Source organism: Colias eurytheme, chromosome 30 (genome assembly GCF_061535395.1).
Source record: "Colias eurytheme isolate Ceu_HAF_F1 chromosome 30, ilColEury1 Martin Lab GWU primary, whole genome shotgun sequence".
Lineage (NCBI taxonomy): Eukaryota > Metazoa > Arthropoda > Insecta > Lepidoptera > Pieridae > Colias > Colias eurytheme.
In genome coordinates this window covers 4,560,166-4,585,182 of record NC_143009.1, presented here as the reverse complement: position 1 = coordinate 4,585,182, position 25,017 = coordinate 4,560,166, and the positions used below count along the sequence as shown (strand labels likewise).

Genomic DNA, 25,017 nt, shown 5'->3' with positions numbered 1-25,017 from the left:
AACTATGCGGGTTCTCTTTTGAAAACGCGGGCGAAGCCGCGGGCGGAAATCTAGTTAAAACTTAATTTCCATAACATTATTTGGTGTAGTTACGTCTTATAAGATGTTATTTTATGTGTATCAAACATAGAGATTTACTTCGACTTCGCGCTATGAAATAATTGGCAATTTATTTTTAAAGGTAGAGTTATAATTATAACGCTAAGGAAATATTATTTTTATATTATTTTCATACAACATTCGTTATATTACAGATTTTATTTGTAATTAAAGCAAACCTCTTTCAAATGCACATTTAGATGTAACCAAGTAAGAATTTTAGTACAATATTGGCGAGTAATAATCCTAAAACTACTTCTTTGAAGTCAATTCGATCTCTTACAGAAGCAATAACTTTGATCTCTCACATTATTACATCCTTTTACCGTCAAATAAAAAAAAGAAAAAAAATAGTATACTAACCTCTTTTGTAAAAATTGGAGGGAAATCGCAAATGTGATTACACCAAAGACAACGCATTTCTTTAAAAGCACGATTCTATTGATTTCGTCAAAATCAATACAGATTATACAGAACTCAGACTCACATGTTCAAATCCAAAAAGCACAGAGCACAGCACGGAGGTTTCGAAAAAAAAATGTCAAATCACCAAAGAAAGTAACGCGAAGACAAGGACAGACCTAACCTCTTTAGAACATTACTTTAAAATAAACGCCGCCGGAACGAGACGGCTGCTATTTTAAGAGGTACGTCTCGAATTAGGGTTCAATGTACCGGCCTACTGACGTGGGCGATAGCTGTCTTGCTCGCGCATACGTAAGACGGCGGGGTGCGAGCGGGACGGGCGACGGTCCACTTTTTGTTCCGAACTTGAATTTCGATCAATATACTGCGACTTGTTCCGTTTTGATGGTTGTGATTTTTTTTTATTAAATTGTTTGAGTATGAACTTTTGCGGTGATATAAGTATCGTAGGTTCGTTTAATATCTTTTTTATTGAGATAGATGTCATTATTATTATTACTGATTAGTGACTAAGCTATATAGGTCGTTAAAATATTGATCTTTATAAATTCTATTTAATATTGCGTATTTTTGAACGGACCAAGTGCAAATGTTATTTTTGAATAAATACAATCAGATGTAGACTTTTTATAATATAACGAATAAATCGCGTTTAAAATCCGTTAAAATCTTTAATTTCTAAGTTTGGATGATATTTTAATTTGGTGGTTTTCACTAGGTATGTTACAATCAAATGATAAGGCTTATTGAATATTTTATAAGAATATACATAGAATAAATAAGCTATACATTTTTAATGAGTACCTACATATTTCAGAGCCGTTCACAATGAGGTAAAATAAATTTATTATGCATTACTGTGCCTAAATAAACATCTTTGAATCCGAATAAATAGATCAATACTGCCATTCACTCGATCCTCCCGTCGCTGAGAAAGCGGTGACCTTGAAACTGCATTGAATGGGAAAAAAAGAAAAAATTGCATCGCGTGAAGCGCACTGCATACTTGCATAGACGTTTGCATACCGATGCACTCCGCTGGCCTAGCAACACTATCTATTTATAGAAATGTATTTATAGACCGGTCAATTAATCGTCTAGACATGCTCCACTGCGATTGCGAGATAGACTATAGCTTCTGAGGGGTTACCATGCTGACTTAAAGCAGTATTAATTCCAGTGTGGACAAATGATAGCCATATATAGGTCGTCTAGCCCCATCACTTTCCTATATTCGAATGAATACAACGTATTAATTCGTAAAATAAGACGTCATGGTAAGTTAACCCCCCTGGATACTACTGTAAGCGATGTATCGATGTATGTAGTTTTAAATATTTATTACTGTATTATCGAATATGAGCTATAGCCGTGTTGGTAAGCGGTATGTGTTTAAATATCGATTTAATGATGACGTCATATGGTATGTGCCGGTTTTTTTAAGATCCCGTTATGTAATTGTTTTTTTTATACTTTTTTAAGCGAAACTATAATTAATACTATTTTTTTATTTATTACTTTGACAATGACAAATTTTTTGTTTAATTTAAGTATTAATAAGTTGTAATATTTGATTTGATATTTATCATGATTCCCAGTCTTTCTATAGATAAATTTTGCCGTATCCGTAATTTTCAGTGCTAAAACATATTTTCAATCATAACTATTTTTATTTACACATAATATTAATACTCATTTCACAATGATGATACTTATGCCGTACTCAAAGTATTGAATGTCGTCATTGACTTATCTTACTACGTAGAACTTTCAACTAAACTACGTAGAATTCATAATGATCGTCATTAAAAAAATCGTTTTACAGTTCTTCAACTGCAAACGCAAATGCAATAAATACGATACAAAATTTATATCCACACTCTACCCGTAAACTAACGAATCACCATAAATTTAAGAGCTATCATTGTACACAACAAAATATACGTTTATTTTTGTAGGAATTTCAAAATTTCAAGCTTCACTTCACATGCGATTGTGTTTGTTGCATTAACTGACCGGGAGGACCATAAAATCGCAAATGCTTACATATTTACGACCACGGCTGAAGCTGTAAAGTTGATGGCCGCGCGACTTCATTAATGACATCCGACAAATGCAAGCGTAGGTACCATTATTTTAAGTGCTGACACTGTGAATGCAATGAGTATTAATATTTTGCTTTATTAACTAACATTATTGTTAATTTATAAATTAAAAGCTCGTTCGTGTTCCAGTTGGGTTGATCGGGCATAAACTCTTATTAAAAATATTACTTATATGTCACTTAGATTAAATGTTAGCTTTCAGAGTTTTCGAAACCGGTTCAGTAATTACAGATGTTATATCTTGCTGACTTTTATAATAGTAGTATTTATTTATTTAATTAATTGAGGATATTTAATCACGTCAATAACAATGTAAATAAATTATATAATGAATAAGTAAACGTCATATTCAATGAAGAAGTAAATTATTGTGAATTAATCAAGAATCAAAACTCATCTATAAACATGTTGATTAGATAACTTAGGAATCAATTTTATTTATTTGAACACCTTTATTGAACATAGCAGAAAAGGAAAAATAAATACAAGTCATAATAAATGATAAATGCCAAAAATAATATGATAAATGCCTTTTAATTATTTATTCAACGACCGAGGTTTAAAAAGCCTATAAGATATCACGAACTTTTTGTTCACTCTCTTATATTTAATACCTTTAAACAACGCCAAATCTATTACTAATACGTAGCAATCATATCAATATAGATTAATGAAAAATAATACGGATATTAAAATCACATTACTAAATAACTTCCAAACCAAATAAAATATGCCTCTACTGTATAACGCTATCCAAAAATAAAGTATCAAGACTAATTATCGAGATACGTTATTCAAGTAGGCGGTAGGCGGTACGTGCGAGCGAGACGGCAACGTGTCCGTGAACTTCGTCCGTGTAACGGTCAGGCGCCCGCGCTTGTCGACCTCAACGTTTTACAAATCGAACGTTCCTAATTTAAATCTTTGCTTTTTTTTGTTATTTGCCACGTTTTTTTCGTTGTTACTTTTTCCGAAAACGTCAATGTGTGTGTGGGGCTATGTGTATGTGAAAGTAACTGTTAAGTAAAATCCACTTTTATAAGATAAACTCATGAAATTATTGTATTGTCACCGATCCTTGATAAGTGTACAAAGTTCGAATTAAATATGTCCGTTTAAAGTGGGTTGAAAATTTGAAATCAAGTCTAAAAGAGTCGGTTGCATACAAACATACCTACAGGTGAAGCGTGTTAAAAAGTACATGACCTTTCTAATTGTCTTATTATATTTTGGAAAAAAATTATATAACCTGAATTAATTTGTAACCAACTTCTATAAAAGGCAATTCTTAAAATGTTATTTGCGATGAAATTATTTGTAATAAAAAAATACAGTTCGTTAAAGTTGTCTTTATTCTACAGTTATTAAATATTAATTTCTTATTTTATGATTTTAACAAATATTATTAAGGTCAGGACAACTCTTTTTATTATGGATAGGTAACTATCTACAAATAATAAAAATAAATAAGAAATCGGTTAAAAAAATAAAAAAAATCAAATAGAGATGAGACGAAACGCACTTAATTAGGCTTTTTGTAGATAATAAAAATTGTATTCATTGTAACAAAGTTAGATCATAAAAATGTTTATTTTATTTAATAAATCACGAATTAATTCAATACCTACTTAATCAAAGGTAATACCACAGTATTACCATCCTACAGTATGGCGACGAATGTACTTGTGCAGAGAAACGGAGGGGAACTGGCGGGGGGTCGGGCGACGCGGGCCGCTTAATGCAATCACGCTGAGTTTGCATTAACTATCGCGAAAGGATGACGCAGTCGTATTTTTTGTGTAATAATTTTATTATACATAGGTACTTACATATTCTATTATGACGCGCAAAAACTGTTCCGTTTACGGATGTAAATCTACATTGAAATCCCAGAAGGACACAATATTTCAGAAAGATTGTATTAATTGTATCTGTTGAATTAAAATCAAAGCTATGTATATGTTGTCCTCATTATTTTCTAATCAGATTGTACATCCCAATGCGAATGCATTACTTAGTTAAATGGTATAATATACAATTAAGAACATCCAAAAATAAAGTGTCCACGTAAATAATATTTAGCAGTGCAATATCTGTAATATATATTTATGAACAAATAATTACATCAGATTTAATAATTGCAATTATTTTGAATGTACATATGAATAAATGATTTCATCATAATATTAATAATCAAAATTGTTTTATTTCCCATTTGTTGCAAGTTGCAACCCTAGCGTATTTTCGTGTGGCAGCGTAAGTACCTACGCTGGCGGCGGCATCGCGCGACATCAAAGGCGATTCCTTACTGTAGGAAATAATATTGTAATACTGTGGTAATACTTTGTAATTAATAAAGAATTGACAACTTTTAATAAAGCATTTTTAAATAAGAGAGCATGTTTGGATTTACTTTTTACTAGCTTTCCGCCCGCGGCTTCGCCCGCGTTTTGAAAGAAAAACCCACATAGTTCCCTTTCCCGTGGGATTTTCGGGATGAAACCTATCCTATGTGTTAATCCAAGTTACCCTCTATATGTGTGCTAAATTTCATTGTAATCGGTTCAGTAGTATTTGCGTGAAAGAGTAACAAACACACACACACACACACATACTCACAAAGTTTCACATTTATAATATTAGTAGGACATATCTAACTAAACATTAGAGGAAAGTCACCAAATATGGAATAGTATCCTAATATGGAATTCCTTCTTTTCTCTAATACTATAAGTATGAATCGCAACATTCGACCATCTTCTGTTTCATTTGGTGTACTAATTATCGCACTAACACCATCGAGTTAGTTGCGTGAACGGTTTCCGTGTGGCAGGGGTGTTTTGTTTTGTTGCCATGCAGAAATTTTTTAAGGTAAGTAATAAATGAGTATTTACCGGCTATTATGTTTGTTTACATAAGTGTTATACTATTTAGTATATCGGTATTATGTTTATTTCACCATTTTGTGATCTTTTGTCTTTAAAATATTGTGAATTGAAAAAATATTTAGAAGAGTTTGAACGAGTATAAAAATCCAAATATGGACAGTCGTCGGTGTCTAATTATGGAATACTATAAACTTGCTATTATTTTTTTAAAAACTGTATGTAATGTTTGTTTTTAGAATGTCCGGTTCACAATCAACCTAACGAAAAATCTGGGATGAAGAAAAAACGGCACAATCTATAAAATTCGTCCGAGAAAATAAAATGGGGTATTTGAAAGCGGCACAGGATCTCCAAGTCCCTAGGACAACTTTATTTCATCATTATATTTCTATTTCTTCTTTCAACGTTATTAACTTTATTAAGAGAAACAAACAATCGAAGAAAAATAAGGATGATAGTGAAGAAGAAAGACTCTGAGGAACTAGACGTTATCCAGTTTGATGAAGGTAGTGGAACATGATGAGTTGAACTTGATGGACCAAATGCCTTCTGACTCTGCAGGTGCAGAATGTAACATACATGCATCAGCAGAGGATCAGGAGGTTCTGTTCAAGACTTTTTTCCATGGATGAAAGTGGAGAAAGTTGAATTAAATGCTTGATGTATGGGCTCTGAACACATTATGATGTGCTGGTCCAGATGGATCTGGATTTGTGACTTTTGCAAGTAATTACGTAACTTCTTCCATTTATCACAATATGTTACATTCATTTAATTGATCTCAAAGATATTCATTACATTTTTGTTATTGTTATGTTGATTTATGCTTATATTCCATATATGGGTACCTATTCCATATTTGGTTACTCATTTGGGATTTTGTTTTTTGTGTAAAATTTTAATTTGATTACTAATATATTTCGTTAAATGCTATTAATTATTACTTATAGATGTATGACTGATCAGTAAAAACAATAAACTGATTTAATTTATGCAAAGTTTTATTTTTATATCCCAAAAACAAAATGGTATTCCATATTTGGTTACTTTCCTCTAATTATTGAATTTTTTATTGTTATTATTCGTCCAAAAAATATAATTAGCATAAGTATTACTTATTTATAGCCAAATATCATAACAATAGCTTTATAATATTAGTATAGATTTCTTCTCCCCCTTTCACCTTCCACAGATATAAAAAAAAACTTATTGTAACCGGTATGTGTTAACCAAACAGTTCGACGCCATGTGACATCTGCCCGCACTTGGCCAGCGTGGTGGATCGTGGACAACCCTCACAAGCCTGTGTCCCAAAGTGAAAAAAAAATATGAAAATATTTCTAATTCTTTGACAACAAGAAGATGAGTTGGTATTTGTATCATATAATACTTCATTATAATATGGTCTAAAAATAAATACTAAAAACGTTTGAGCATCAGAATTTTCAAGGGCTTTTTTTGAGGGAATAAAATAGAGACTACACAACTACAGACTATACAATTATACATGTTAGAATTTTGTAAAATAACTTTGAGAAAACATTCCATTATTTTTGAAAACACGAAATATTTTTATTCACTGTTAGTTCAAACGTTGTACTGTCTTCGACTCGTAACTGAAAAGTGATACCAAACTTTTAATAGGCCTCGTTTGCATGAAGATAAAAAATATATAGGTCAATATTTGCATATTTTAATAATCCTAGAGCATATTTTTTGTATGTTTATTTACCTTAATCTCTTTGTATACCGACTTAGACAAAATATATGATACATTAAAATGTTAAATTAAAATCTATACTAATATTATAAAGCTGAAGAGTTTGTTTGTTTGAACGCGCTAATCTCGGGAACTACTGGTCCGATTTGAAAAATTCTTTCGGTGTTAGAAAGCTCATTTATCGAGGAAAGCTATAGGCTATATACCATCACGCTACGACTAACAGGAGAGGAGCCACGGGGGTGAAACCGCGCGAAGCGGCTAGTGTTAAATACAATGCTTGCCTAGTTTTATTGGTCAGTGGTCACATGAAATCTTGTCTTCCTTTAGACATTATAAATTTGATTATACCTACTGCATTGTAAAATAAGTCTTTGTATTGTTATTTCTTTTCTCATTATTTAATTTCTTGTTGTGTATATTCGGTAGACTTAAGAATAGATCGTAAACTATTTTTATACCCTGTGATAAGGGTATCCTAGCCCTTTCCTAGCCGAACAACGTTTGCAGGATCAGCTAGGAGATATATTAAATCTATATTGGTTAAACATTAAGGTATTAATAAGCCTGATTATTATTTATAAGCAACCACACTTAGAATAATGAATAATGCACCCTAAAATGATCGCATTATTAGTATGAAAAAGATTGACGTAAAATTGATTCTTGTGAAACAGTATGAAATAAAAATATGACTAAGTCTTCATAAGAAATCAATTTCAGGCATGCGGATTCAATCAGTAAGTACTCTAAATGTAAATTATTCAAGGTCAAATATTTCTATCTGTACCTAATATGTTAATAAAGAAATCAAGTGTATAATATTTACTTATGTCACACACACCTTCGTCCAACGACGTCATAACCTTCGTCCTTCAAACTCATTAAAAATAGGACTTTTTCACAATCATCTTCAGACCATTTTAAAAACACTTTTTTCTATTATTATACGTTTACCACCTACTCAAAAGTTAACTTGATATATATGGATGATTTTGTCGTCACAATAATATCCACGACAGACATAATTTGCGTAATTAAACCTAATTAAGACTCACGAATTGCAAAATTGGCCTTTCACAGAAAGAAAGTGCAATACCAACAAATTAAATATAACCTTGGATACAAATATAGGTTATTAGCAAATATCCGTAGCACAAGCGGTTTCTGCACACGTCGGATGTGAACCGTGGGACTTCCTGGCACCATTCCGGTAACCACTGAGTCACGGGTGTGCACCACAAACCACAATATATAAGTTATGTAAGGGTATAGGTAAGGGTTGAAGTTTTATGTAATAATGTTACACGTATATTGATGATTTTTTTGTTGTGTTTTTTTTTATAGTGTTTTTGTTAATGTGTGGTTTTATAAAGTATGGAGTTTTTGTGTGTTAGTAGATATGTGGAAATAAATTTTCTGTGTGTTTAGAACTGCATATGTGATACAGTTTACTTTATTTATACGATCGATTCGTGCAATCACAATTTAGGACCAATTTTTTTATCCTTACTTAAATCTTCTCCATCCATTGAAATATTACAAATGTCATTTCCAAAATACAACATCACGAATAATTAGAAAGCATATTTGAAATGGTTGTTAATACTATCGTAATATGATTAACTCAAGATTGAACAGTTAGTTCTTACTTGAGTAAATGTTATGTCATTACACAGAAGGAGCTAATCGTTAACTTACCTTGAAATAAATCAATTAATGGGTTTTAAAATAACTTACTCTTTCTGTACATGTATTGTCTCTTCGTTTAAGTAAATATTGGCATATCTTACAGCATGCTTATCTACATATATGTATATGAACTGTTATTATGTAACTACAATTTAGACAAAACCATGTTATTTAATATAACTTGAGCTACTACGAGCAGAGATGGGTAAATATATGTAAAATGATGATGGAGTACTAACTAAATCTATAAAAAAGTATCTAAATAAGTGGTATAATTATAAATCTTTATTAGCAATGTCAAAATCTTCCCTTCTTATTCTTAATAAGAAGGGAAGACTATGTTACTTGAAGCAAACATTCATGTACTCACCATATCATCGAACACCATATTGTAGTAATCTGTAACAAATAATTATTATATTATTTAATGCCTTCGTGAATCAAGGTTTATCAATTTCTATTTATAATAATGAATAACTAACATATCTTATTTACACGATTGTTGGATATCAAAAACGGCTGATAAAATCTGGATAAAACATAGCAAATAAAAAAGAGCACACGTATCAGAAGTGAAACTTGTAGTCACAGTTCTGGTGATACTTCAATTTAAACAACGTTTATAAAAAAAATGGACGTGTGTGCCGAGGAAACGTGCCAGAAGTGAAACTTTTTTGGCAAAATTCAAAAATACCAAATCGTCACCTTACTCCATGACGTGATGGTATTGCCATGAAGCGAATTTGAAATTTTACTCCCAACGCGCCTAAAGTTCAACTATCCTATTTAATTCGTATGAACAAGTCGTAAGAAAAGAAAATAAATTTTAAAAATGTTGACGAAACGTATTTAATTAAATTCCTAACATTTTCTCTCTACATTGCACTAGCCACTATGGTCGTAGGAAAAGTACAAATAGAAATTCTTGGAAGAAATTTAGTATTTCAAAGTAAGAATTTAGTTAAATTGATGTGGGTTAATCACATTCTAGTGTAAGAACACTCTAACACTAGTGATAAGGAGCAAGATGATAATTCCAAAGGTTACGTTAAGAGGTTGTTTCTTAATATACATTTATGGGTGTCTTCCGTTATACACTGCAACCACTGCACAGTGCTATCACTGTAGAAAAATTCGTTCCGTTATGGACTGCCAGTATACTGCCGCAGTACCCTAGGGAAATTTATGACGTCATTAATCGCCGCCATATTCTACTGTGAGCACTGGCGTTTTCGAGGTAAGGTACTCGCAGTACTTTGATCACGTGATCAGTCCACAGAACAAGTAATATGATCAGTCAAAACTACTCGAGTGCCTAACGTCTTATACAAAGCTACAGTATAATCAGAAAATTTTAAAGTTCTGTAATTAGTTTCGATTAATAAATAAAACAAAGGAAGAATTGCAAAAATTAACTTTATTAGACTGTGTTGAAAATGTTCAATACGAGCTGAAAGTTATTTTTTATTCTTTTTTATGAAAAAGTACTTACTTTTATTATATTACTAGCGGTCCGCCCCGGCTTCGCCCGTGGTACATATTTATGTTTTCTCTACATAAGAACCATCCTGGTACTTCAAGGAATATAATAAAAAAAGAATTATCGAAATCGGTCCACCCGTTCTCGAGTTATGCGCTTACCAACACATTTTGCGATTCATTTTTATATTATACTAGCGGTCCGCCCCGGCTTCGCCCGTGGTACATATTTACGTTTTCTCTATGTAAAAACCATCCTCGTACTTCAAGGAATATAATAAAAAAAGAATAATCGAAATCGGTTCAGCCGTTCTCGAGTTATGCGCTTACCAACACATTTTGCGATTCATTTTTATATATAAGATTATAAATTATAAATTCAATTTACAATTAATATTAATTAAAATATTTTTAATTGGACAGTACTCCAAAACAGTTTATTTTTATGTTCTAGAAAACTTTAATACACTCATTTGAATGCTGCGTCAAAAAATGCGGCTGACAGTATACTGGATTGCGTTCCGTTTTAAATCGTAACCAGTATAACTGGCTATAAAGGAACGGCTTCACAGTATACTGAATTGACGTCACACCTTACAGTGGTCGCAGTGCATAACGGAATACACCCTATAATTAAATTGTCACCTGAATTGTGACGTCACTATGGTAATAAATTTAAGTCATTCAGTGTAGCACTGTGCTATTTGTTAAAAATAAATTTGAACCGTTTAAATTTACAAAAATAAACCAATAAAAATGAAAATAGACATACAAAAATTTCAATCAAAGTGCAGCACGTCTCCAAAACAGAATCGACCCAATCTTTCCCTATATACATACATATATGCAAACAGACAAACCATGTCTATACTATATTGTATCGAATCAAATCCCGCCTCAAGCAAAAAATAGACCATCGTGTATCCCACTCTAACACATGCATCTGTCCCTTTCCTAATGACCTAGCATTTGATACTTTTTGTGTTAGGGTGAAATACTTTTTTTTATATTTTTTATACTTTTTATGGTTTTCTTTCATATGGGGTGACGGTACATGAAACGTTTTGTTGCACACGACATGTTTCGATACAATTCAGGGAAATGGCAAATGAAATTCGGGGAAATTAATTGAATTTTGTGATGCGAGTTCTTTTTTTCATATAAGAATGTCGTATTGTATGCAGTGTTATAACTTTTTATTGTAAATATGTAGAAAGAACTGTGATGAATATTTATTCAAACATAGTAAATAACAAATAATACTTTGGGAAAGTAAGAAGTTAGTAGCGAAAATCTTGATGGTGGTGAAATAATGGATGAAAATTTGAATAAATCTTCAATCAAATGATCGAACTCGTATAAAATCTACAAATAGAGCCATTTTCAAAGTAATTGACGACATACATTTGGCAATTACTAACATAAGACATAAATAATATAACACAGAAGAAACAAAACGTTCATAATTGACCAAACATAATATCTAAAAGTTAAACATAACACTGAATATAAAAATAATTAAAAACCAAATCCTTAAAGTAACAACATCAGACTATCCAGAATCCAGACAATCCATTCAAAAATATTTTTTTTTAAAATAGCAACATCAACCTAATTTCCCGTATCCAGCCAATAACTTAGAAAATCACCTCAAATCGAGCCCGGGACAATACCTCCAAGACCACTGTATTGACAGCGCTATGGCAGTCTACGCAGGCGTGTGACGTCACAGTCTAGACTCGTCTCTAGGATCGATTACTAGCAACTTCACTGTTCAGATTTGGGTGATTTCTAGAACAATCTCGAGATAGACTACCTATAGGTACTGTGTTTTGTTCAGGATAGTACTTTTTGTCTAATAAATGTAAATAAATAAAAATAATAAAAATTTAAAAATGATTTGTAGACATTTGAAAAAATATTTTGTTCAAATATTTTTTACGATTAGGTATAATACTAATATTAATTTTTACGATTAGGTATAATAATATTTGATTGTTATCTTATACCTATAGGTACAGTGTGGAAATTTTATGGGCCCTGGAGGGAAAGTAGGTACTTGAAATAGGTACTGGAGATAACAAATTTTGCTGAAAGGAAACATTCCTTTATTTTTAAAAAGAAATAGAACTACATTCAAACATTTTCGAAAATTCACTTGCTTCGACCGGGAATCGAACTAACCAAAAATTAAAAAAAAAAAAAAAATTTTAGTCTTCGTCGTCTAATCCGACTCGAACTTGACCTATTTTTTATGTCACCTTACTCCGATTTTCTTAGGAGTGTAGCTAATTATTACTAATTCACTTATAATGTATACTATGCATATAGCAATGACGTTGTATGCCGTCACATGATAAGTAACTTGTCGAGGTCATGTTTGAATCATTCTTTGTAATGCTATTTTTAATATGTGGCACAAGCTAGTTTAAAAATTAAAAAAAGCGAGTGTGTCGAGCATACGTGTCAGAAGTGAAACTTTAAGCAAGATTCAAAGATGCCAAAATCGTCGCCTTACATGATGTGACGGTATTGCCATGACGCGACCTTGAAATTTTACTCTCAACGCGCCCAACTTCAAGCCATAATCATTATTCCCACTGTAGGGAAAAAGGCTTCTAAGAGTAATTAGGCCATAATCCACCACGTTGGCCAAGTGCATCTTGGTAGACGTCACAAGTCAGCAAAAAATTTGGTCCTTCGATGTGCTATTCTCTTTCTATATCAAATTGGGAAATGGTGGATACTATATCGATATCAAGATGGAATTTAATTTCTAAGTTCTAGTAACTTAATTGACGAACTCAATTCTTCAAAACAGATAACACTTGTGAGAAAAAACTTGAAGACGCATTATGCACCTATTATGTATCTCTGTCTGACAGTAAGTAATGTAGTTTGAAAATATTGTGTTCGAAGTTTATGTACCTATTCAGTGTCAATAAGCTAGCAAGCTCACTTCTGGCTTCGTGTAGACTTCGTGTAGACTTTCGATAGCAAGCATACAAGTTAGAAGCTTGGTATCGTAGCTTGAAAAACTAGCCTCGATGGTTGTAATACCATTAGATTTTTATATATTTCTTATTCACTATAAATTAAAATTCTCCTGTTCCTTATTTATGTTTGGGTAATATGAAATTAAGTATCTGTCATTTCATTTTTCTTGCTACAAAAGTTTTACGACAAGTTTATCTATTATAAAAAACAAAACTTATACACTGTGCTTATACTTTGTTTATTATCACTTTTCAATACACATACAACCCAAGGCCAAATTAAAACATTCGATATCATTTAAATCAAATATCAATACAACAAATTTTCCCATAAAACGTTCACACGTCCGCTCGCCTCGGCATCCAAACGCGCAAAGGGCCACGCATTAGGGATGGCGATCTGAGATCGATTAATCGAAGAATCGATTTTTCGAGCAGAAAATATCGATTTTTTAAATCGATATGAAGTACTGTGTCGATTCACTGAATCGATATATCACCCTTGAAAATCGACATTCGATTTTTTCTGTTTTGGTATAAACCATACAATTATTTGCATTTAGTTGAATGTGCCTGAATTATAAGAGTGCTACCGGTTAAAGAGTTAACTACTCATAAACTCGCGAGATGGCTGTATGTTTAGTATCCTTTACTCGCCTCTCTCTATTAAAAATGTTACGTTAGTAGTCTTTGACTTTATGTATCTATAATCTGTGACGATTGATATTGCAATTTGCATTATTCATTTGTTGTTGTCGTTTATTGAATACTGTTATTAGCATAATATAAGTATTTTCATGATTGATAATTGATTTTCATCAGATTTTCATACAGTAGTGTTTGTTGCGAAATAATAACTAATTGAGAGCTACTAGCACTAGCACTTTGACGCTATTATTTTCAGTTTGTTCTGTTATTGTTTGATATCCTTATAGTTTGATACGGTAATAAAAATAATTGTTATTTTTGAATTCCCTGATTTTATTGATAAGATTTCGTTAATTGCAATATTAATCTTGTTTTTAGTAAAATTGATACAAATTTACATTGTAAATGCAAACTTGAAAAAAAGATCGATTTTTTAAGAATCGATTTTGTAGGCCTCGATTTTTTCGTGAATCGATTCATTAGACTACGATTCGAATCGATTTAAAAATCGATCTTTTTCGTAAAGAATCGCCATCCCTACCACGCATCACACACACAAAGGGCGGGAAGCGCGCGCGCACCTGATTGGCCAATTCAAACAACGCATCTTGCATTCTATGTCAAACTAATAGAACATTTCTATTGGTCTATATTTTTAAAACGTTTTTTTTTTTAATGCAGTTGACCCGTTGGTCGTTTTCGGCCGGTGTTACTATTTTTTGTTTCCGAATAGATAGATGCGTGAGGTTTTTGTACATTTTTATGGTCTATGCCCAAGGTTTTATTGGCTACGAATTTGTGTTTTGTAAATGGACCTTTTGGTTTATATATGGGTGAATAGGTATAATTTTTAATGTTTGGGCGAGTGTATATACCTATGGGTTATGTTTCTGTATGGTAGAGCTTTATTTATTAGTTAGAAACGGATAGTTTTAGATGTAGGTAAATACTTACGTCTTGGTTTTCGGTAGTGTTTTGTATTGTTGGATACCTAAATAATTTGTTTCTTAGTTTATGGAAATTGTGAAAATTCATAAAATGTATTGTTTTAACTCTCTGCATGTTTTTTTCTATATCGTATCTAATTTTCATTAAATGAAAATGATCACTAGTTTTTAATATTTTAATTGTAATTATGAACTGTTTGAAATATGATAGTTTATAAATATTTTGTCTTTAATTATTTATGTTGCAAACTTTGGTTGTAAATTGGTTGCAAAGAAGCAATCGATTTACGTATTCTTTGCAAAGATAAGGGGTTGCAAAATTACATCGATTTACGTATTCTTTGCAAAGATAAGCGGTTGATAAAGTAACTTTTTCTGTGTAGGCGAGCAAAGTCGTGGGCCAGAGCTAAATATAGAAGAAATATTACATTTTTATATAATTGTCTGAGACTACACCTACACCAGATTTTAAAGGAAAATATTTCTTTGTTCATGAAGGTGTGAGAAAAAACGTTAATGCTGTCAGTAGGTAGGTACGTACCTATTCACATTAATCGAATTAATCGAAAAATCTAATAAAAATCTAATAAGTAGGTACCTACCTAAACTAGCTATCAATAGGTATCTATAGAGAACTTGTGTCTAATGGCCGGGATACACGAAGCTAGTTTTTCAAACTCAAACATTTATTTATTCAATTAGACTTCTTTTAGAAGCACTTTCGAATCGTCAATACTGTATATTTTTAACATTTACCACCGATTCGGAAAGCAGTATCTATCGAGAAGAACCGGCAAGAAACTCCATGGTTGCTCTTTTAAAATCATGTCAATATTACAATTTAATTTTCAAGCTAGGATAGCAAGCTAGTGTCAATAAGCTAGCAAGCTCACTTCAGCCCCCCTAGTCAAGTGGCTTTCTGTTAGCGTAGCGTTGTATGAGATTGACGTAGGCTGTAGATAAACGTACCTATCTACAGCTTACGTCAATCTCATACATTCGTAGTCTATTCTATTGAACGCTACGCTAACAGAAAGCCACTTGACTAGGGGGGCTGTAGACTTCGTGTAGACTTTCGATAGCAAGCGTACAAGTTAGAAGCTTGGTATCGTAGCTTGAATAACTAGCCTCGTGTATCCCGGGCATTATGCAAGCAATATTAGAAAAATGTCGCATTGTAAACTGTTTATTCATTTTTTTAATTCGAATTATGGAATACCTAGGTACCTACCTACATATTTTTTTGTAAAAATTTGTTTAGCCGAGTTGAGCACATTTTGGTAGCAAAATAAAGATAAGTATTTTATACAAAACTAGCTTACCCGCCCGCTTTGTCTAAAACCTAATAAATTATATACTAAAACCTTCCTCTTGAATCACTCTATCTATTAAAAAAAACCGCATCAAAATCCGTTGCGTAGTTTTAAAGATTTAAGCATACAAAGGGACATAGGGACAGAGAAAGCGACTTTGTTTTATACCTACTATGTACCTACTAGTGATTCTTATAATTTTCACTTCCTTCTTCAATACAATTCACAATTGCAGTGTTCCATCTTTCTTTCTTTCTTTTTATATACTTTTTAATCGAACCAACTAATTTACAGTGTTGCAATAATAAATAAAACGTTATCGAAGTCAATATCCTGGAGGGCAATCACCGGGAGGACATTGATATGAGAGGGCAATCCTCGCTGCGAACAGAAATATATTTATTTATATTTATATTGTATTATTATCCATACTAATATTATAAATGCGAAAGTAACTCTGTCTGTCTGTCTGTTACTCAAGCACGCCTTAACTACTGAACACATTTGTATGAAATTTGGTATGGAGATATTTTGATACCCGAGAAAGGACATAGGCTACTTTTTACCCCGGCACAAAGGATAGGTTTTATCCCGGAAATCCCACGGGAAGGGGAACTATGCGGGTTTTTCTTTGACTGCGCGGGCGAAGCCGCGGGCGGAAAGCAAGTATACTATATCATATATGTACAAAACAATACGTAAATCGTATACCTATAAAACACATTATTGTTGAAGTGAAAAATTGTAGAGTAAAATTTCAAAGTCGCGTCATGGCAATACCGTCACGTCATAGAGTAGGGCGATATTGGTATCTTTGAATCTTGACACAGAAGTTTCACTTCTGACACGTGTGAGCGTCTTAAAATGATTCAGCCGTTCTTCAATTATGAATATTAGGAGTAGATTTTTGATAAAATGTCCCTAACCATAATATTCGACTATTCGTTTAAATCTTTTTATTAAAAAGTTTCATCCAAATTGGTAGATACTGTACATATGCATATACAGGGTGTAATCGTTAAGTGTGCACAAGCGATTATTCCGTAACTATTGTAGATATCAAAAAACTTTAAACTGATATCGAAAGTACTTAACCTAATGAGTAAAATGGCCATAATAAATTTTTAAAAATAAAACGAGAAATAACCAAAAATGTTACATTAAACGCTCCCATACAATTTATTTCCCATACATTTTGTATTCATAGTAGATTTTCGAAGTGACGTCCTTATTGTGCAATACAACGAGGAGGTCTATTTACAGTTTCTAAATGAACTTCCCTTCAAATTTGCGAAGTAATTAAAGCAGAAAACCAAAAAAACAAAAAAAAAAGCTTAAATCTTTCATATTAAATGTATAGGTTGATCCAAAAGTAATGATAATTGGGTATTTCCTGTGCACATAAAAATATAAAATAAATGTTTTATGCTTGCTCATGTAATCACTAAGTTATCACAAAAAAATTATATCTACAGGCCACGTTTCCAAGTATTAACATTAATTTTAATGTGAACAGTGCGAGCCAGAATGTTTCCCGACGAAAAGAAGAAACAACGATTCGACATTTAGAGGACGTGAATTTCTAAATTTTTAATGAGATCAGGATAATTTTTTGTCACGATTTGTGACCATGGGCGTTACCTGGGTTCACCATGTTTATGCTGAAACCAAGAAACAATCAATGGCCTGGATGCGAGCTTCCAAAGTGACGGTGAAGATTTTCAAAGTGAAAATTAGTGGGATAGATTAAAGCCGTAGTTTTTTGGGACGCTGAAGAAATGTGGAATATTTTAAGAAGGTAGCCACTACTACACAGGGCACTTACTACACAGACCAAATTAAAAGATTGCGGGTAGGTTAGTAAGAAAAAGAGACATGGCAAACTTCGGTCTTGAATGTTGGTTCACCAAGACAACGCACCAGATCACAAAGCGTCAGTTGCGATGGCTGCCAATCAAAAATCGGCATTGAAAATGCTTGAACACCCACCCTGTTTGTAAGATCTAGCTCCTAGTTAATTCTATCTCTTACCTCGGCACAAGAAACACCGTCGATACAAGAAATTTTAAGACGACAGCGAAGTGATGGCCGATTTTGAGGGATTTTTGTAGATGAAGTCAAAGTTTTTTTTTCTAAGTTAAGGAAAAAAAATATCGAAATATATTATCTAGTTAGAAGACTATCTAGAGAAATACATAATTATTTTAACTGTAATGACCTTGTTTAATATTGATTATCATTACTTTTGGATCAACCCATGTACATGGGATATTCATATCTCATACTAAATGTATGGGAGGGTTTAAAGTTAATTTTTTAGATATTTCTCGTATTATTTTTAAAAATTTATTATGGCCATTTTACTCATTAGGTTAAGTACTTTCGATATCAGTTTAAAGTTTTTTGATATCTGTAATAGTTACGGAATAATCGCCTGTGCACACTTAACGATTACACCCTGTATAGCAGGGTAACTGACAGACTTATGGTGAAAAACAGAAAGAAAGGAAAAGAGCTTTCCGTACATATAAAATTTCACGAAAAAGCTCAGAAAATACTGGAACGATTTCAATAATTCTTTCACCAGTAGAAAGTTACATTATTTCTGCATAACCTATATTTTCTTATTATTAAAATAAACTCGAGAATATCGCATTGAATTGTAAGTTTTCTTATATTTAACCTACTTCGAAAACTCTGCATTCAATAAGAACCCTTTACAATGTAGGAAAATATAGAAAATTCCGCAAAGAAAAATGGCTATTCATAAAATGTAAAACTTTAGATGAATAGAAAGGTTTGAGTTGAAAATATAATTAACTAGCGGTCCGCCTCGGCTTCGCCCGTGTTACATATTTCGCAATAAAAAGGTAGCCTATGTTCTTTCTCAGGGTCTAAAGATTGTCTATGCCAAATTTCATCAAAATCGGTTGAGAGGTTTATGCGTGAAAACCATACATACATACATAATTACAAACCTTTCCTCTTTATAATATTAAGTAAGTATAGAAGTATAGATTTGTATATATGTATAACCTTATTGCCTTTTCAATATAAAGAATTCCTAATGATTCAAACTCAGCTAGGTAGATACCTATTTTATATTCAAATACACACGGTGAAGATACTATAATATTTTATCTTAAGATACTGTAATATTTTATATTACAGTATCTTAAGGTATCCGGTATCAGCGTTCTGACCATCATTTTTCTTTTTGTCATTGCGTCAAATCCCACAGGAACAGGAACTATGCAGGGTTTTCTTTGAAAACGCGGGCGAAGCTGTGGCGGAAGTCTAAATATTATACGAATATTTTATTATCGGCTTTTTTATATATATTTTTCTTATATATAAAATTCTCGTGTCACAATGTTAGTCTGCATACTCCTCCGAAACGGGTGGACCGATTCTCATGAAATTTTCTGTGCATATCGGGTAAGTCTGAGAATCGGCCAACATCTATTTTTCATATGTACCACGGGCGAAGCCGGGGCGGACCGCTAGTTTTATTATAAGTAATCTCGATTATAATTAGTCTATTTGCTTTACATGCAAATTCAATGGTTTAACAATGCAATGTTTACGAGTATCAAATGACTGCTGATACGAGTGTTGGCATATTTCATACAGATAAATGCTTGTAGTAAATCGTAGTACTTAGGTATTGTTATATTATTATTTTTAAAACGATCTTTAGGCTTCTGATTCAGATTTCAATCAATGCTAAGCATTGAACTTATTTCTTCCATCAATTAACTAATATTAAAGAAGTAGACAAAATTAATCCATACTAATATTATAAACTAGCTTCCGCCCGCGACTCCGTCCGCGCGGATGTCGGTCTTCGCGTGGATGGTTTATTTTTCCATTTTGAGTAACTCTGACAATGACATCTTATAAATATCTATTGGACCCAAATACGGCTAGGCCTATAATAATACGCAACGTGTTCGCGGTTCTACAGAACAACGTCTATGGATAAAACTGAAAAATTAAGATTATTTTTTTTTCTACGTATTTTTCCAGGATAAAAAGTATCCTATTTTACGCCCAGGATAATAAGGTATAATTATACCAAGTTTCATCGAAATCGAACCGGTAGTTTTCACGTGATGTCTTCACATACAGACAGACAGACAGACAGACAGACAGACAGACAAAAATTTTTTTAATCACATATTTGGGTTTGGTATCGATCCAGTAACACCCCCTGCTATTTATTTTTTCAATATTTTCAATGTACAGAAATGACCCTTCTACAGATTTATTATATGTATATGTTACGGCTAAAGGTAGGTGAGAACATAAACTTAAGATTAGCCGGCTAAACTTAGGTTTATTTTCGACGAGGTGTTAATGTTAGTTTGTTCTATCTTTAGCCGGCTAAACTTAAGTGTAACCGCAGGCCCGTGGCTAAAAATGTCGGGGTGGGTAGATTTGGTTACTATAATACATGTAAGGAACAGGGCGAGTGTTTTCTGGCACTTCGCCGGCTGCTGCCGCAGCACCAATTTCCATGAAATTTGGTATGGAGATATTTTGATACCCGAGAAAGGACATAGGCTACTTTTTATCCCGGGAAAATGACGCAGACCTGGAAATCACAAGGGAACGGGAACTATGCGGGTTTTTCGCTGACTGCGTAGGCGAAGCCGCGGGCGGAAACCTAGTATTTGTTATATTTTATGGTTACGAATTTGATAAATATTCATCTCAAAAACGCAAAATAATACCTGTCTGTCTGTAGCTTATAAACGGATGGACAATTCAGATTTTCTCTCTCATTTTAATTAGCGTTAGCTATCTTAAAATTTTTTTATAAGTACCTATTAATTAGTTTTATGAAGCATTTTCTGCACCACACAATTCTCAGAACTTTGTGGTTTAAATTCATATTAACAAAGATTTTCTTAACTGTAACTAAAAGTATCTATATAGGAAAATATTACGAAATTATAGTTCTGAATTTTGGTATAAATAGCCAATTGATGTTTGATTAAATGCTCTAAGTATTCGATTTGTCTGAAAATTTATATCCAGGAAAATGTAGCTTATAAGTACAATAATTTGGTTTAAATTAAGTAAAACTAGGACAAAAAATATCTAGAATATCTCTGCCAATTTTTATACATTTCGTGCTATTTTTGTTTGAAAGAGTAACATCCTCAGAAACCTTCACATCCTATTAATATTATAAACGTGAAAGTTTGTATGGATGTTTGTTACTCTTTCACGCAAAAACTACTGAACCGATTACAATGAATTTTAGCACACATATAGAGGGTAACTTGGATTAACACATGGGATAGGTTTATCCCGGAAATCCCACGGAAACGGGAACTATGCGGGTTTATCTTTGAAAATGCGGGCGAAGCCGCGGGCGGAAAGCTAGTTTATAATATTAGTAGGATTGTACAAACGTACACGGTACAGAAACTCAAACTCAAACTCAAACATTTATTTATTCAATTAGACTACTTTTAGTAGCACTTTCGAACCGTCATCACATAAGTATTTTTAACATTACCACCGATTCGGAAAGCAGTATCTACACTAATGTTCGCTCTATAATATTAGTTTAGATATATCAAATACTCTAGTTCTATTACATGACTACATAGTATAAAACAAAGTCGACAAACAATTATTTATCTCTGTCCCTATGTATGCTTAAATCTTTAAAACTACGCAACGGATTTTGATGCGGTTTTTGAAGTGAAAACTTTTTTAGCGGCGTTGGGTATAAAATCTTAAACTCGCGTCAGGACACGTGGCCTGATCGAAAAAGCGTAAGACGGTTTTTTTTAGCCCTTATATTCCATGCGTAAGACGGATACCATTCCAAAATATCAAACATGCTGAACGTTAATAATCAAGTTTTCACTTCTGCCGGCACTCCCCCAGTGCAACCCGTCTTTTTTTTAATAGATAGATAGTGATTCAAGAGGAAGGTTTTAGTATATAATTTATTAGGTTTAAGTCAAAGCAGGCGAAGCCGCGGGCGTTAAACTAGTAGACTATATTTTCTTTTCATAATTATGCTTTTTAAAGAAGCCTATTAGAATTAATTAATAGGTTTTAATTTGAGTCACAGTGGGAGTGATTTAAATTGTAAATAATAGATTTCTACTTGGCTCTACATTAGGTTTTTAACAAATAATTTAACTTTTCCATTTGGAATTGATCGATTTTTACATTGAGTGACTTAACCATACTATTTAAATAATAAATGCGAAAGTAACTCTGTCTGTCCGTCTGTTACTCAATCACGCCTAAACTACTGAACCAATTTGCATGAAAGTTGGTATAGAGATATTTTGATATCCGAGAAAGGACATAGGCTACCTTTTATTGCGAAATACCACGGGCGAAGCCGGGGCGGACCGCTAGTATTTTATAAAGCTTCAATAAGAAGAGAAAAAAAGAAAGCTTCTAACTCTATAGACGACGATTATGGTGGTAGAGCAGATATAAAATTAAAATAGAGTGGAATATGTTTTGTAATATTATATAACTTTTATATTAATAGGTAATATACTGTAGTTTGTGTGTCTGTTTGTATACACCTATCTCGGAAATTACTCTGCTGGACAGATAATTCACTTTTTGCCCTGCTTTTGGGCAAATGATCTATTTTTACATCAATAAATCAAGAAAGAATTAATATAGGTAAATGAAGCTTTTTAAAAGTATGCTTAACGTTTTAATTTAAAAGTGATTTTAATAAACAATTAAGTATTGCTGGCCTTGCATTTTCATTTCAATTGTATATTGTAATTTCATTGTCACAAGTATGACCTCATTTGACGTGTTAAAGGTAAATATAACAAGAAAATTAATGACTAATCGATTGTCTAGACTCTACATAAACTATGTCATAAATAATAAACATGCTATTTAATATATAGTTAAGATTTTTAAATAAGTAACAACTGTATTTATTATTGATTCTTATATTATTATGTACTAAAAATAGTGCAGTTAATAATATTATTTAACTAGCGGTCCGCCCCGGCTTCGCCCGTGGTACATATTTACGTTTTCTGTACATAAGAACCATCCTCGTACTTCAAGGAATATAATAAAAAAAGAATTATCGAAATCGGTTCAGCCGTTCTCGAGTTATGCGCTTACCAACACATTTTGCGATTCATTTTTATATATAAGATTTAATTTGATTACGTCACAAAAATTAAAAATAAAGACTATTTGCAGCCAGTCTTGATTTTTAAAACGATTACAAGTAGACTTATAAAATAAATTATATTAAACCTCTTTAGTGAGACGTGGACGCCGATTTTCAAAATGGCGTATCTTAAGTACTTACTGTATCTTAACATGACGTAATGCATTTAAAATACTTTTCCTTGGTACATTTCTCTATAAATACATTTTCTTATCACATTAAATTATTTTTTTTTACACATAAAACAGCAAAAAGGTTGCATCGAAAAAAATACTGGCACATTAACGTTAGCGCAATTAAAAAACAGTTCCTTGGAGCAGATGTTCGATTGACGAAATAAAAAAGCGATTTCCAAGATGGCGTTCGTTCACGTCCCGGATTCAAAAATTGGAAAGCGAACTTACATTGCATCAATATGGCGCCGGAGAAATTCGTTTATCCGTGTTTCCTTCACTTTGTATTGCGAAAACCGCGAATTTTCGTATATTTTAAAGCACTGGGGATAATGGTAATATATTTATTGTTTGATTTTTCATGTTTTGCAAGTAAACCGGGCGAGAATGCAGTCAGTCGGATGCACTGTAGAGTACTGACCTAGGGCCGATGCAACGCGCAGGGCGCGCACACATACACAGCACACACACACGCGCCCGTGTAATCGACTTTAAGCTTTATAACCTCAAAAGAAGGTTTTATATACACTTTAATGTTATATGCGTGGCAACAGACGAGGTTTAACTTAAAATTGTGATTGTGAGAAATTACAGAAATTTCGAGACGCAGACACGAGGTTTGTAAATCGATTTATCCTAGGAAGGTTTGTTAATATAATTAAGGGTTAAATCTTTAAATATAAGCAGTTGAAATAATAAAGAAAACTTTAGAAGCATTTTTTCTAATCACGTGACTCTATCAAATTTTCTTTCTTGGAACTTTCATTGTATTTTCTTAATTACGATTGCGTCTTACTTTCTAGTAATATTCTTATAAAACGTATCTACGTAATTTATTATTGTGTACTCCATTTGATAGATATTGTTTGTCTTTAAACTAAATTATGCAAGTGTGCATTTATTTTTTGTTAAAACTGCAAATCGCAATTCTAATAATAGAACCAAAACAGTCATACTAACAACACATTATTTGCATATTGATAAAATATTATTCATACACATTTATTTATATATCCGACAACTACAGTAAATGAAAACGTGAAACATAAGAGAATAAGAAGAAAAAGAGAAAGATTAACCAATAGTTATAAAAAATATAGAGACGTACTTCTCATCATCATCATCAGCCCATCATCTTCTTCATATTGCAAAAACTCAAACTCAAACATTTATTTATTCAATTAGACTTCTTCTCGAAGCAATTTTGAATCGTCATTACATTTTTTTTAACATTTACCACCGATATTTTGTTAAAGCTCTAATCTGTAAAAGAAAATTCTTGAGGAAAGCGGATAAATTTAATAATCAAATCACTACATAGTATAAAACAAAGTCGCTTTCT

The 25,017-nt window shown here is 32.4% G+C and overlaps 1 long non-coding RNA gene across 1 annotated transcript in view; it reads right to left on the bottom strand.

The window, feature by feature from the left end:
• Window positions 1–9,269: 9,269 nt before the first annotated feature.
• Window positions 9,270–25,017, bottom strand: part of LOC149895809 (uncharacterized) — a 56,755-nt gene continuing 41,007 nt past the window's right edge. Inside the window, exon 3 of the long non-coding RNA XR_016458429.1 lies at window positions 9,270–9,329. This is a non-coding gene — a long non-coding RNA (uncharacterized LOC149895809). The remainder of the gene's footprint in view (window positions 9,330–25,017) is intronic.